We start from the raw sequence: 16,967 nt of genomic DNA on the forward strand, positions 1-16,967 counted from the left end.
TATTCTCAGCAAATGTGTGCATCTGTAAGGTGGGAACTGTTTTCAGCAGATCCTACCTTTACAGATAACATTGCTCTTTGGAGTGATATGCAATGATAAACTTGTAACATCTGAGCAAAACTGAAAAAGATACAGTGTCATACACCACTGCATGGGCCCACTGTTTAACACCAGAGATGCCCCTGGTGACGCCTAAATAACGCACGCTTTTTGATGCACTGTAACTCTTTGACTGTTTAGCAATCAACATGAATCAGCTGATTCGTATGCGGAGAAAAGCGGCTTTTCATATCAGTTTGGCACCAATATGCAACACATTAACTAGTGGAAAGAATGTCAACACTGGAGCTTAAACTCTGGTTTAAAAGAATTAAAGCAAACTAGAAATTAACATTTGTTGCAGTTTCTCAAAAGACCGCTGGAGGCAGAGCAAACTGGTCGGTATGGCTGCCCCTCTTCAGTTTAAATGTCCTTTCAGAGATTATCTGCCCTGTGTATGTAAATCTACAGGAAGACCCACGCAAACTCAGCGGCCTAGTGGGAGGGTGTCTGTGCTGACATTGGTTGTCTGTAGGGTTCAAATCCACAGTCCAATCATACTAAAGACACTCATTATTAAGGAGTATGATGGGGGGGGGGTTAAACCACTGAATAATTTCTGAACACAGCTGTGTGTATTGCTCCTCTTTGGGATGGGTCTAGTGAACAATTTTCACACAACTCTTTTCAATTTAACTTTATATTTATTTTTGCTTTGTTCTGTCCAATTGCCTTTTTTGTCCAGACAGAGGTTGTGCCACATAAGGCTTAATTTTTGGCCTTTTTACCACTTCAGAGACTTTACGTCCAGCTAAAATCCTGGTGAGCAACCTTTAAAAACTTCTGGCGAAAAATCTGTTTTTATTTCAAAACAGAGCTTTGAATAAGTGCACATTTGGATGTGAATATTTCAAAGTGCCATTAAAGCTTCGAAAAAAACCAAGTTTTTGGGGGGAATGACTCATGTTTTACCGCTCAGGGTTGTAATGATGGGATTACAGAGGCTGTACTGAGTCTTGCTTGCTTGGTTCCTGCAGTCTTCCAGAAGCACAAAAACACTATTACCAGAGCAACAGACAGGAAACAGCTTGAAGGCACCTGTATGAGTGAGTTGTTGGATTTGCTGCAGCTGCTTCATACAGGAGACGATGCTCCCCCTTTACAGCTTCATTAACAGCTCCAGACCAAGCATTAATTATAACACTCTACAAAAAAAAATGCACAAATGGACTGGCTTCACACACGTTTGAACAGAAAAAAGAACTTAGTAGTTGACACCATATTGCACATTTTTGACCAGAATCGACCTTGTTTAATGAGGATTTTCCATGCACATGTTTATATATAGAACACCTCACACGTCCTATTAACAGCCAGCATGTTGGCCTCGTTTGTGGAGGCCTTTGACTCAATCACCACCCTATAGATCCATATCCCTGCTCTCTGTGCCTTCATGGGCCCTAATTAATTGGATCAAGAGAATGCGGTTAAGTATTTGACAGCTCTGTGAGTGATAACAGTGCAATCAGAACAACATTCCCATGTATGTTCCCCAGGAGGAGAATCATTCCATATTAGGCCCATTGACTCTGAGCCACACTCCTCCTGGGAGATTGAACCTACTCTCACTGATAAGGAGCCGCAGGGCTGTGCTTTGAAAGATGTCGGAAGCTTTGAAGTTATTTCTGAGGTGAGGTGTCTCAAAACTCAAATCTTTTAAAAAAAATGGAGCTCTGAAGATGAACATATGTACACAAACTATCAGTACAGACCTGACAAAGAAACTTAAAGCAACAGTAATGGAAGGTAAACATTGGAAAATTCGTTTTTTTTTTCATACTAACAGTCCCAGTTGTCTAACTCTGACGTTTGAAATCATTAAATGTTACTACATTTAAAAGTACTTTAAAGATGCACTGAGATGAATGTGTTTTTGGTGTTTTTAACATGTTCTTGTAGCATTTTTACATGATGAAGGCCTTATATAGGGAAATATTACGCTTAAAATTACATTACTGAGAAGTTCTTTATTCAAATTGTTGTGAAACTGTCGAAAACATACAATGGGTGGGCCACAAGCTCCCTGCTCTGAGCTCTTAGCAACAGGGAAGGGAAGGGAACATGGTTTTGTACCATGCCAACACCCCCACCCATGTTTTAGAGGCAAATTTTCCATGAGGACCTGCTGTCTGGAATGTAGAGAGATAAACGTCTATGAATTTAAAAACAAAAAATCATTGTGATTGGCTGAGTAGAAAAGGTGGGGAATTTTGCCATTGGATTAGAGTGAAGGATTATCTGACGATGTGCACATTTAGTGACGCTAGAACCCAGAAATGAGGTAGATCGTCTTTAGTGAAACTGTGCCAAAAGCATCACTTAACTGCATTATTTATTAGTTACACATATCACATACAATAAAATGTAACACAATGTAATACATTAAACTGGTGCTTAATGGTTGTAATAAATTGTAGCTGTATGGCAGTTTGTTCAACTTAACTCCTTCAAGTCTCAGCTCTTCCCATTCAACTGAGGTGTGCCCCAAGGCTCTGTCCTCTGCCCCCTTCTTTTTATCATCAATCTTCTCCCCTTGGCAATATCTTCAGGAAATTCAATGTAACCATTCTGCTATCCTAGGCACTTTAACATTGGGAGTTGGGTCATCTAGACCCACTAGACAGTGCGCTGAACATTTTCTCTTCAATGATTTGTGATCTTCACTGGTGTCCATGGATTACATGAAATCTTTCCACCTTTATCCACCTTTGTCATGGTAGGGAGAACACGTCAATGTAAGGGTGGGGTCATCTAAGATAGCACAATGGTTAAAGTTTCATTAATACGCTGATGAAACCCAACTCTACCAAACTCACCCCAACTCCACTCTCCCTCCTGCTTCCTTGACAGCCTGTCTTTTGGAAATCACATCCTGGTTTTCACTTAACTCCCTGTTACTCAACAGCAATAAAACAGAACTTCTCCTCATTGGTACAAAATCAACCCTCTACAAATTTAACAGATTTTATTTACCTTTTCTGTCGGTGACTCTTAGGTTACTCCTCCCAAGTTAAGAGTTTTGGGTGTTGTCCTAGACAGCTCTCTATCCTTCCAATCTCACATCAGTAACATCATTCTTCCATCTTCTTAACATCAATTGTGTCCGTCCTTCCCTCACCCCCCACACTGCTTCCATTTTGGTCCACAGCTGAATTGACTACTGCGAATCTCTTCTCTTCAGTCTCCCAAACGACTTCATCCACAAACTCCAGCTGGTCCAGAACACTGCTGCACGGATCATCACCAGAACTCCCCTTCACCAGCACATCACTCCAATCCTATAGTAGCTCCACTGGCTTCCAGTCCAATCAAGAATTGATTACTAAATCCTTCTGCACACCTTTAAGGCCATATCTGTCCCCTCCCTAACTGTCTACTCCTATCAAAGTCATAACACCATTCCGTTCATTCACCTGGATGTTCCCTTACCCCGCCTCAACACCATGGGGGGCTTTTAGCTGCTCTGCTCCCAAATTCTGGAACTCTGATTCCCTGTCCCAAATCTAAACTCAAACTGTATCTGTGCAAAAAATCTTTTTTTTTTTGTAACACCTCCTCCCCATTTCTGCCTCTCCCATCTGTATTTATTGTGTTTTACCTGTTTTATTTGTACAGTGGCCTTGAGAGTCCTAATAGGTGCATTATGCAGGTGTATTATCATTATTATTATTATTATTATTACATCTGAAATGGCATTATTTTGAGGTTATATTTAGGACGTGAGTTTGACCTTTTTGTAATATTGATTGACGCAAAGATGAACAACAGCAATGAAAAATGTTATCTTTGTGTTATATCTCAAAGTTATAAATGGGTTTTGGTCTTCTTGTAAAAAGAAAAAAACAGCAAATTCTTGCTAAAAGTCTTCTCCAGCCTACATTTGCAGCTCATCCAGTGTTTGCACTTGTTCTTCTGCTTCAGGGTTGTTATGAGGAAGGTGATGGAAATGTAAACACGCGGCAGACTGTGTGAATGTTTTATTTCTACACCACTTACTGGGTTACTGCAGAGGAGCTGGCTGTGTGCTCAGCTTTTCTGCCATCCCTGTTGGCCAGCCTGCAATTCTTTCCTCATTTTGAAGGAAACAGATTATGTGAAAATCATGCAGAGTGAACATCAATATGAAAGAAAACTGGCAGGAGTGAGCATTTTATCGTCTCTTGATTTGATGCATGTAATTTTTTTCATACATGAAACCATAGAATTTCTGCTCCTGCTTGTTCATTTGTTTATTGTTAATACAGAAATGGGAACACATAAACTGGAAGCCTGTATCCTGTGGATTTGTTCTGCTACTCCTAATTTTTGTTATTCTTGTGGTATTATCCTAATGCTGAAGTTTTTGCAGATGTGTTCCCATCTGGGGCTGAACAGTGGCTCAGTGGTTAACATACTCACCTCACAGAGAAAAGGCCCTGGTTTAAATTCCAGCCTGGTCCTTTCTGTGTGGAGTTTGCATGTACTCCTTGTGCATGTGTGGGTTTTTTCCAAGCATTCTCGCTTCTTCCTAAACTCCAAAAACATAGGTTGGTTAATTGGTAACTCTGAATTGCCTAAATCTGCTAATAAAACAGAAAGTTCCCTCGTTAGTTTAATTGGTCTTGCTTAGTATTGAATATTGGACTGTTTCAATTTACCTTATTTTTATATGGTTGTCCTTTAAACTATATCCAAATTAAAATGCTTGCGTATTTTGCATAGATTAGTTTTAAATTAGTGCTTTAGTGGTTAGCGCTCTCTCTCCTTACAGCTAGAAGACCCTGGTTCAAATCCCTGCTGGCACCTTGTGGGCGGGGTTTGCACATTCTTCTCAATGTGTGGGTTTTCTTAAGGCTCTTCAAATTCTTCCTAAAGTTCAAAAACATGCTTTAAATACCCACTCCAATGACAAGTTCTTGAAGAATTTTTCTTATGATAGAAGACATATAGGTCTGCACGGTGGAACAGTGGTGAGCTCTCATAGCAAGAAGGCCCTGGTTTGAATCCCAGCTGGGTCCTTTCTATGTGGACTTGGCATGCTCTCCCCATGCATGTGTGGGGTTTCTCCAGGCACTCAATCGTCCTCCCACAGTCCAAAAAATATTCTTCATAGGTTAATGGGTTACTCTAAAGTGTGACAGACTGGCAACGTTTCCAGTTTGTACTCCACCTTCATCCAACAGCAGGCAGGACAGGCTCTGGCAACCCCGCGACCCCAAAAGGGATTTATTGTTTTTTATTTCCTGAAGATTGATTACAAATTTGTGTCACTTTTTGTGGTGCATTTAACAAGGAAGACGATTGCTCATTCTTGATTATTTTATTAAACTCTGAGCATTGTCAACTTTTAATGATCAGAATTATAAGACAAAAATCTAAAAATAATAAAACCTTTGTATTTGACGTATTCATCTTGAATTAATATGATTTGAACGTAAAACTATTTTTGCCATTGTTCTGCAATGCTTTTTTAATTTTTTTGTTTTAAGGCCAAATCAAGAATTGTGTACAGTGTTTCCGAGTCTGTTGTGGGAGTTTTGTTCTGAAATAACACACAATTAGATAGATGTATTTAAGACGACAAAACTCCTTACACACTTTATAAACATTTCTCCGACAGACATTAATCTTTTTACACTTTTCTCTGTTGCTTAAAGTCTCAAAGTTCAACCCTTCAGGCTACTTTGAAGACAAAGCTCTGCTAGCTCTTGAGGATTTCTGTAAATTTGGCAAACTGAACGCATTCTGTACTGCTCAAGGTACACAGAACATTGACAATGGTGTACAGCCAATCATGACCCAGAACCTAATGCAGTGTAACAAAAAAATGCATGCAAAATTGCTCTGAAAAAATGTGCGAAACAGCGAACATCTTGCAATAGATGAGGGCTATAGCGACAGCACTGTACTGCAAGGTTTGCTGCAGCTAAAAATGTAATTCAGTTACTGCATCCAAAGTTGTGAGCACAGTTAACATCAAACCTTAACTGATTGTTCAAACTTCACAAGAACTATTTTAATATGTTACAGGCATCTGTTACAGTCTACTTTACATCTCTGGTTAGCAATGTAGTCCCTTTATGTATTTTTAGCCTTTTAAAAAGATCCTTTCAAATTGAAAAATGATCAGGGTCATTAATCTGAATACAGTTTTGGCTACAGAAAAAGAACCCCAGTGTTCTGATGCTTTGCAACTTAATACAGAAGGTTTCTTAGGTCTGTGTTGGTCTGCAGAGGTACAGTCAAGCAAGAGAGCCAACAAAGAGAACACATCTGCAGAAGGCATCAGTCAGTGACTGGTAAACGAAGGGGTTGTTATGAAGGCTCTTAGTAACGGTCACTTAAGGGGAAAAATATGTAAAACGTGTGGTTTATTTTTCCTCGCCATCAAAACTGAAGCACTTCTACTCCAACGGGCCCACTAGGGACACCATGTGTCTTAACCAGGGACAGTTTGACGTGTGCAAGATCTGTAGATGAACTACTGAACTCACAGCCAACAGACTCTCATGTTTTTTTTTCCTTTTAGCTCCACATTTGACCTGAACATGTGCAGGATGCACGTGTTTAAACTGTCATAGCAGGTCTGGTTTTGATTGTTTGTGACAGCTTTGTTCCTATTAGTATTAAAGTCTATAACTGTGGTAACCACTGTCCACAGCCACCTTGAATTAGTTCTTGTAAAAAGACTAATCAAGATGCACTTGATTGATTAACCTCATTCTGTTTGTTAACAGGCAAGATAGTTTATACAATGCATTTTACGTGTCAACCTTTCATGCAAAATGAGTGTTTTGGGTAAAATGCACAAAAAGTGGGGAGGATGGATGCAAACAGATTTATTTAGCACATGCAATGCAATTGATCAAATGCAAAACAGGATCGCGATCAGTGTTTTGCTACTTTATTTTGTATGTTTAGAACATAGACAACTTAAATGACAACTTTAAAGTCCCACTCCATTCATCTTTTGATCCATTGTAAAAGTGTTCCCATAGTCTTTTATGATTATGCCGCTTTTAGGGAAAATTTTAAAAAAGAAATGTCTTTTTCTAAGAATCTTTTTTCTTGGACATAGTTTCTGCAGAGTGGCAGGAGTTCATTAGAAATTTGCTTCTAAATTATTGGCTCGTTAGCAGACAGCTCTGTGACCCATAACGGAGCTGTCTGCTTACGCTCTCTCCTGCTAGCTTACAGCCATTTAAATTTGTTCTTCTTTGCCAATCAGTCTTTGTAACTCACCCTGGTTGTGGTACAGAGAAAAAACAATCACCCTCTGATTCAAAGGTTGCTCTCTCTCTGGCTGCCAGTCAGCCACCGTAGCGGGCGAGCTCGCTCTAGCCACCTGGACCTTGCAACAGACTGGCAGCCTGTCCAGGATGTACCCCACTTTTGTCCAACAGTAGCCGGGATGGGCTCCGGTATCACAGCGGCCCGAAAAGGGATTAAGTGGGTTAAGAAAATGGATGGAAGTTCAGAATGAGAACGCTTGGATGGATGCTCCATGTACTCCACCTGCTGATAGAGTCACTAAACAAATTACGTGCGTAAAGCAGAGTCCCTGATTGGTTGAAACGACAGGGCAACCTTACCAATGTTCAGATATTTGAACTCTGAAATTGCGCTGCTGCCAGCCAAGCTCAGATCTCACAGCAGGACATCTGATTGTGTCTGTCCATTGGCTTAACATTGAAACTCGACGAGCAGGCACAGAGCACCCAGCAAAAAAAAAAAAAAAATATTCGGCTCCCATCATTTGAGAGTCGACTCTTTTGACTCCCTACCAGGCAGCGATTCTTAGAATCACTGCTTTTGAGCATGATCCATCACTAAGCATCAGGGGGGTTATGAGTGTGTGAATGTGTGTGTGTCAATGGGACTGTGACTGTAAAGCACTTTGGGCCTAAATCAAGGAAGGAAATTAGATTACGTGCCATTTCAATTGCGGTCTTACATGCCCACACATTTTTACACTCTTAATTTGGAGTCTCGGGGCAGTGAAGCCATTTAAATCAAAACAACCAGGCAGTTTTGCCACTGGTTGCAGTTATTAAAGGTCTGGGATCATCTTCTCAAGCATGGATGCAATCAGATGTCAGTTTACAATATTGGACTTTACTAGTACAGTTAATCTTTTCTAATAAAATGAAAGCCTATGTGTTTGAAAATATTGAAGGGAAGCAACAAAATGTCAATGAGGTATAATTGCTCAACTGACTCAGGTGCAGCCTGTTGACTTAAAGCTAAAGGGCAAACTTCTTGTCTAAATTTTTAAAGTTGTATTTTTAAAAGAAATGTGTGAGTCTGAACAAAAATGTACTCTGATTAAACCTCAAACTCAGTTGCAGCTGGTAAATACGAGTTAATTGGTTAACTGGAAGAGTCAGCCTGGATTTGACTGCTGATGTCAGTAAGCAGTGATTGGTTAGAGTTGGTCTGAGTCCTCGTTTCTACGGTACCAACTCTCGCCAATCAGGAGTGAGCTTGTTAGAAGTCCACACCCTTAACACTTGAAAGTGGGCTCAGTAGAACCTGTCAAACATTTGACACGAGACACCATCTGATTGGTCAGTTTGTAACATAAATAACTTGAACTACAGAAAAAATATAGTAAGAAAAAAAAGGATTTTTAAGAACATGTTAAAAAAAGTATAGAACAAGATTGGTGATTTTGATTAATAGAATGACTGAGTAATAGTGGTTTATTTCACAATAGAAGTCCATAGGACTTTGGCTACTTGGAACCAGCAGGAACTTCCTGTTTGAAACATAAGGCTCAGTTCACATACATACAGTCAATGGGCTAAATCTAGTTGTCAACTGTAGTCACACGATAATGATGAACAACAAGCAGGAAGTCTTTAAGGGAGAGAAGAACCAGAGAGGATTGAGTGAATTTTCAGAATAAATGTTTCGCACAACATCTTTTAGATATCCACATCCTAGATGACGGCACTTACAATTATAAAACACTACAATCTGTCTTTTTTTGTCTCTCACGTTCCTGTCTACCTTTGATAAGACATAAGAGCTGAGTACATGTTCTTGTGGTCACCACTCTATAAATCAAAGAATGCTGTTTTTATAATATTAAAAAGAGTACCCTTTTTTACTACTGTCTAAAGTTACCTTTCCACATGTTAAAGCAAATGGTTAAAACCTTTTTTTAGTACCTGAACGTTTGTCACCATGTTTCTCCAGTAGAGATCTAACATTTTTCAGCAAGTTTTTCCGAACTCGGTTTCAGAAATTAACACAAAAGTGTGGGTCTTGTAGGTCTGCTTTGCCTTTAATCTTCCCTCCAGTTCATTTTCAACCAGCACAAAGTAGTTCAAGTCTGCAGACTGTGCTTTGATGCTGTAAACCCATTTCTTTTATGTACAAAAAGGGATTCCTTTTGATTCTTTCAGGTTTCGGGACTTAACTCTTTTTTTTATAAACATCTAAAGAGACTGAAGACATTTAAAAAAAATGAAACAGTTATATTTTAAATGACTAGCGTGTATCTATGTAATAGACTCGATCCAGAGTTAGTCTTCCACGTTTGAATTATTTTATCCAATAAATCAAAAAAGAAATGCACACATACACAGAAATCATCAAGACTGAACAATCTGTGCCCTAATGAAGCTGCTTGATACACATGTATCCACAATATCAAATTTACAATATCGCAAAGAGTGAATTTGTTAGTTCTGGTAAAAACAAAAAAGAAAACAAGGAATTTAGGTTATATTTTACTGCCATGAAGTACACATAAACAGATAAACTACATTGAAAGGTTGTGGAATCCTACTTGCAACACTTCTTGTTTGTGCATGGCTTTTTGTCAAATTTGTGTTGTCATTTTACCCACAGACCAATTTTAGACTGTCTCTGAGCAGTTTTGTGGTCTTTATCACTGCCTTTGCAGAAGCTGCATGCATGGTTAATGAAGCCCCATGTTCAATTACGCTGCAGCTTTACTTGTGTTTGGCCCTGCGAGCCATCATGCAGGCAGTCTGTTTCACTGAGTAACTATGAATTTTGGAGTAGAAATTAATCAGGCTGTTGTTACTTTTGTATTGTCTTTGGGGTCCAAACTCAGATGAGTAAAAAGAGAAAATTATTTCATACAAAAGTCATTTACCCATAAACCTCTTAGTTTAGATAGTTCATGTTTATTCAAGCAGACTTCTGATTCTGATAAACTTTTATCAAAAAACTACAGACTATCAATATGTTGGAAAAAGAAAACATCAATTTCTTCCTAAATTAAAGCAGAGATCTAATCTAAAATCTAAAATAATTTGTAACACATTCGTGATGCTTTATAAATTAAATGACTTATTGTGACTTTCGAAAAGAAAATGCAAAATATTAAGAGGCAGTCCTGTTCCTGATTGCGCTGACTGTCCATCTAGCTCTTCCTCTACCGGACCTCCAGCATGACGGACAGCTGTGAAAATGAAAAGTACCTCTTCAGATCTTTGACCATCCAGCAGTGACTTTTACATATCTTTCATACTTGAAAATCTGTCTCTGACAAGCAAATATTATGACACCTGGTCAGGCAATAAGAAAAGGAAGATTTTTTTTTCATGAGTACTTCATATTTATCACTAAGACATGTGCTGTCTTTATATCAAAGCTTATTTTGAGTGAAGGCTCCTGATCCTCTTGATCTCTAGACTTCTGATCTGCTTGAATGAAGCCTTGCCTTGAATTCATATAACTGAGCTGCTCCAGATCTCCGTGTCCTCTCCTCTCGCAATCCATAATGGAGTCATCTACTTCACAATCAACAACAATGAGGTTGGCTTATGGTTAAACTGACCCGCATTTTTTCCATTTTCCAATAAGAATGGATCATCGAGGCGAATCATCTTTTTTCCTATTTCTTTTTCACATCATTTTGAGTTTTTGACACAACACTAAAAATGAGGAGGAAAAAGGGCGAGTAAGAGACTCAGACATGTAGACATGTCATCGGTTGATTTAATGGCAATCTTTGAAGTTAAGAATTATCTCATTAGGCCCTTTAAAAAGCCACTTTGAGTATTTCTTAAAGAACCTTGTGAAAGTTAAATTCTATTTATTTAGACATTTTTATTATACTAAATGTCTCTATTCATTTTTAATAAGATTATCTGTTTTATATCACGTAATATGAATAACTTGACAATAAATTAGACAAATATCGTTTGTAGATTTTGTGTTTTGCAGATTATTTTTATTTAGTATAACTGACTTTGAGTGAACACCTTTCTCTTGAACAGTACTAATGGGTTCTCGGCGCAGTATGCAGGTTTTGGGAGGATTGAAAAAAGAAAAATCTGTACGACATGCCTGCGCCTCACCTACTTCAACGTTCCTTCCATGAGGTGTTGTTTAAGTGTTTACTACGACCTGTCCACCACAGAAAAAATGAGCACGGACATTTACGCCCCACAGGCTTAACAGGTGGTCTACGCTCTTGATATTTTGTTTAGGCCACCTGCGTGCCCTGTACAGATTTGCCTAATTTTTGCCCTCAGACAGCCCATATCCATCCATAAGGGCAGTTGTAATAAAGGCATAATTTCTTTTTTTTTGCTGCACACTGCCAACATCAATCTATCATCATTGATATATTTTCTTGTGAAGGCCTGAAAAATGTTACACTAATTGAACTTTGACAGGCTGACGTGTAAACGCAGTGACTATCTCTTAACGACAGCATTAAATAGCAGATCTGCCTGAGAGTCAAATGTCAACACACGTGTGTGAGAGCCTCCCAGTTTGGTTGCTTCTGCTGCGTTTTTCTGAGACTGCAGGGGCGTGCTGGGAGTCTGCAAAGACAGAAGGCCATTATGTAGTCTCATCAGTAAAAGCATCCATCAATCAGGAATGTGAGGCCCTTCCTCTGGCCTGTACAGGGTGTTGGGTAGCAGCCACAGATGGCAGACCCTCTTGCCACAACATCAGACTTGACAGTGATAACACTTCATCACTCCCTGAAGGCCCTGGCTGCAAATATTTATAGCTGCTTTTCAGAAAAAGGCTCCCCGTAATTTCAAAAACCTGACACAAGTCACTGAGAACAACGAGAACAACCACTTTGCTCACTCAGCAACCACCCCCCATGTATTAAAGTGATTATTAAACCCAGCTGGTTGGTTCTGTTTTATTACATGTCCCTTGTGTGTAATGTCTTGCTTGACCCCCCGTGTCTGCGTTTCTCTGACCTGTCATGATGGTTTCCACCTGTGTCAGCCTATGACTGCATCTGTGCTCACACTACTCTGCATCTCTTCCTTTTTGGACATTTTTTTCTCCATGTTGAGTAGACTTTTTTTAAGATAAAATAATAGCTCACCTTTTTCAAGAATGGATAAGTTAATGCTTTGTTTAGGCACGTGTACGTTTTAAATATTGCATGTTTCAAACTGCATGCTAGGGGAAGTTTCTAGCATGTTCTGGTCTTAAGCTACGTTCAAACCACCTACCACAACACGTTCAAATGGCCACTTACAATGAAAAGTCTATGTAAATGCATATTTCTGCGCGTTTTGTTGTCCTGCGTTCAAAACTTGTACCTGTGGGTCGTTTTTATTTGTTCTAACATTACAACTGGGACTTGCAACAGTAGAAAAGTGGTTCACATACCCCACATACCACAACCACAGGCGGTAAGGAGCAGGTCAAACATAACAAGGGGAAAGAAAAAGAACATAAAAGTGCATTGCAGGATCATAGAGATCAGATTCAGATAAACTTCTCCTTTTAAGTTAGACAAAGTTAAATAGCTGACAGCAGGGTAGTCTAAATACTACAGGTTTACACATATTTTGACCAAAAGTATACAATTTCTATTTGTTTCATACTGCCTAACCTATTACTTCATATGTATTGTCTTTCAATTTAATAATTTTTTTGCCTTTTTAGCATTAAGTGAGCTTTAAATTTCCTTTGGTATAGTAAAAAGGTATGTGCCTTTCAGTAATTTTTTTATGACTATGATTATAGTTTGTTCGTAATTTAAATGAAAAATTTACCATTAATCCAAATCATTAACATCTGGAGTATTTTGTCAGGTGGGGAGGGCTGGTGAGCATGAAGGACCCAAAACACGGACACAGGAGGCACACAGTTCAAGGGCAAGGGGTTTATTACTTAACAAAAAGCGCTGCAGAGCAGGGAAACAAAACTTAAACTTACTGTGAGCTAAACAGCAAAACCGTGGCAGAAGACAGTCAGGGCAGAAGACTTGTATACGGACAGGACTGACAAGATACAGGTGACAACGATCAGGAAAGATTGGAACCAGGGCAGTAAAACTCAAAAACATGACATGCAGGAAACCTTCAAAATAAAGCAGGAAACGAAACTCAAATCATGACAAAGACCAAAACGGAAGCAAAAAATAATACAAAGAAACCCAAACCATGACATATTTATCCTTATTTTTTTTTAAATGCCATGGCCAGTGAAATAAAAGCCTTTAATTTTCATTTTTTTTTATTTTCGGATTACAAAAATCTGGAAAAAGTTGCATTGTGCATAATTTTTTTTTCTATTTTTCTGTGTAAAATTGTTGTTTTAATGTCCAAGAATGCCAATATAATCATTTAAAATGCATTACTGTGGATTCATTTTTTCTGTGCTAATGAGTAAGCAAACCATGTTTTGTTTTTCTAAATCTGACAGTGATGTCATACAAACTAAAATATTAACAACCTTTTGTTTAAAGACCAGGTGTTGAATGCAAATCCTCACCTCTACACACCTAAAATTACAGACCAATGTGTTTAGGACATTTTATTTTGAAATTGCTTCAGTTGGGAGACAATAAAATTGACAAAGAAAAAAACCTTTATTCCTAAAGATAGGACTTGTATTATAACAAAATACCACCTTCAAATATGATGCATGGACATGATCTCCTAAAGGAATTTTAAACTGCTCCTTAAAATTGACTATTCTTCCTTTACCTCCTTCATGCCTGAATTTATTTTCAATAAAAGAAAAAAATTCTGTTTTTCCTAAATTAAACGGTCTGTTGCTAATTAGTGACATGTGGCTTGAAAGGGTTAAATAATAATTTTTAAGCTATGGTCTTAAGATTTCTGGTCGAGACCATTTTTATAAAGGTAATTTCATAAAAATGAAGTTAACCTTTAGCCATTTTTTACGTGTAACATGTCTCGAATCAAAAAGGTGCCCTTTGCAGGCACTCTTTCTGTATCATTTATTTATTTGGAGAGGCTGGTCATTTGTTTGCGCTGGCTGGCAGGTTCTTCTCTTTCCCACTTTCAATCGGCAAGCAAGAGATTGAAGCGTCAGGCTCTCTCCATCGACAAGCAAAGGACTGTGCTCTGAAATGTTTATTGCAGCCATTACACACAGTTGATGCCTGATAGTGTCACCCTTTCAAAGTGAAGGTAAAGCAATCTTTTTATTGTGACATAGAGTCTGTGCTAAAAAACAAAAACCTGAGACCAGTCATTCCTGTCTTTAAAACAACACAAAAAGTTAAAAGTTAAAAAGTTATGGCTCTTCTTATGTAAATGTGAGCAACAGAGTGAGATGGCAAATATTTAATCTCCACTCAAGTTTAGGTTGTGTTCGTGTGTGGATTACAGAGGGTGGAGGATAATCTGAATCTTCAGTCAACAGGTCAGTTCACATGAATTCCCAGTTCCCACAGGACATTTGTGGTTTTTATATTTGTTTATATTGGACGTCTTGAAGTCTTGTGGATTTAACATTATTGAGCCTGTTAACTTGATCATCTAATGTTTGACCACGGAATTCGGAATCCTTGAGTTATCCGATTTATATGATGAAACATGTATGCAGGATAATCCGATGTCTGTTATCAGATAAAGAAAATTCTAAACAACATGAGGACATGTTCCCCAAAAAACGGAATCCACCTTTATCCATTACAACTATGTAGGTTTATGTCCTTCCAGCACAAAAAAAAAAAAAAAGGAAATGGAAGTCACATGTTTAAGACGCAATATGTTACATGTTTTTACAAAGATGTTAGTTTCAACATTAGCTGCAACTGTTGATACCGCAATGTTTTAAAAAAAAAGAACAGATCAAAAGTCAGTATTTTGATTTCTTTCTACTTTTCTGGTATTTTGAAAATAACATTAACATGCCCACTTCCTCTAATTCAATCTGATAATAGACAGATACAAATTGTGTATCTATTTTTAACATGTACTTTTTGGATTTTTGTGCTCAATGTCAATGTGAGTCTGCTCAGTTAGGAGAGGTTGGTCACACAGTCTAGATTACTGCTAATGCATCTTAATTAATGTTTCCGATCAAACAAACAAACAAAAAAGTACTAAATTTAAAATTAACATAAAAAAAGAAAAATGTGACTACTGTAGGAGCTTTCTGCCCTAAGGCAGGAACTCTATAAACTCTATTAGAGGAGGTAAATAAACAGTTATGGGAATGAGATTTTCAGGATATTTTGATACTTTTCATTTACCCTTTAATATAAAATTGTTGTTTTTATAATTTTGAATAACTGGAAATTCACGTTGTCTCCAAGTTATGTTCTGATCTTCCTTCTTAGAAGCCCATGTAATTCAAAAGGCACTGCCTTATAGGCAGTCACGGTTCTACACTAACTTACTCCCCGGGCCAGTAACACCCCCCCACACACACACACCTACAAACACACACAAAATGAATATCATAAACTCGTATTACATTGTCAAACTCAGTCGCAAAGGGGGTCTAAATCCAAAACACGCTTTAGGTTGCAGGCCGAAAAAGATAAACATTTACTGAACACACTAACGCTAAAAACTTTTAAAATTTTTAAACCTTTAAAACTTAACTTTTTGAAGATAAATGTGAATAATGACAGATAGGAATATTTATTCAGATTAAATCAAGTTAAACCTTTAATAATGTATAATATTTTGCTCCTCATAAAAACATGTTCTGTCAAAATTATTCAAATATGAACATGCTGAAGAACAAAACAAACAAAGCCTGGAAATGCAGTTAGAAGCGCGGCTCCGCACAGTGGAAGCTAAGCCGGCTAGCCAGGTCGTTAATCGTAGCGAGGGCCGCGCTGCCAGCGCGAACCTAGTTAGCACCCCAGCGCCTTCCTAGCAGCCGGCAAGCACACAGGGAGGGTTTGTACCGGTAGTGCTAAACGCAAAAACTTAGAGCACCCGAGACTCCACGTTAGTAATAGGTTCTCCCCCCTCAGCGACACACCTGCTGAACCCTCAACTCTGGTTATAGGCTCTTCTGTAGTTAGAAACGTGGAGCTCCCAGTGGCTACAGTCAGGTGTTATCCGGGGGCCAGAGTTGGTGACAACGAGGGGAACCTTAGGATGTGAGCTCAGAGTAAGTCCAGGTTCCGTCAAGTTGTGATTCACGCAGGCGGTAATGATGCCCGACGGAGACAATCAGAGGTTCTTAAGTTGAACGTAGCTTTGTTGTGTAAATTGGCTAAGACGATGTCCGACACTTTAATTTTCTCTGATCCCCTGCCGAACTTAGTCAGTGTGAAATGCACAGCTGCTTTTCATCATTTAACTGCTGGCTTTCTAGATGGTGCCCAGTTGGTTTTATGGATAATTGGAGCGCGTTTTGGGGGAAGCCCGGTCTCATGCGGAGAGATGGCATTCATCCTACTCTGGACGGTGCCGCTCTTCTTTCTAGGAACATTTCTGCTAGCCTTAGTCGGTCAACCTGACAACCCAGAGACGAGACCTGGACACAGAGCAGCAGTGTAAAACGCTCCTCTGAGCCTCCCTTAGGGTTAGTGCTGGTGCAAAACCCATGTAGGGAAAGTCGAGCAGTTCCTAGCTTTAGCTTATGTGCTGAAAAACAAGAGAAAGGAGCGTGTCACAGAAACCTTAAAGTGACAGACACCAGTACTCACA

The 16,967-nt window shown here is 38.8% G+C and overlaps 1 protein-coding gene across 1 annotated transcript in view; it reads left to right on the forward strand.

The window, feature by feature from the left end:
• The window catches only part of LOC105354845 (GDNF family receptor alpha-4), a 72,925-nt gene that overhangs the window by 23,108 nt on the left and 32,850 nt on the right, over positions 1-16,967 (forward strand). The window lies entirely within an intron of this gene.

Source organism: Oryzias latipes, chromosome 10 (assembly GCF_002234675.1).
Source record: "Oryzias latipes chromosome 10, ASM223467v1".
NCBI lineage: Eukaryota > Metazoa > Chordata > Actinopteri > Beloniformes > Adrianichthyidae > Oryzias > Oryzias latipes.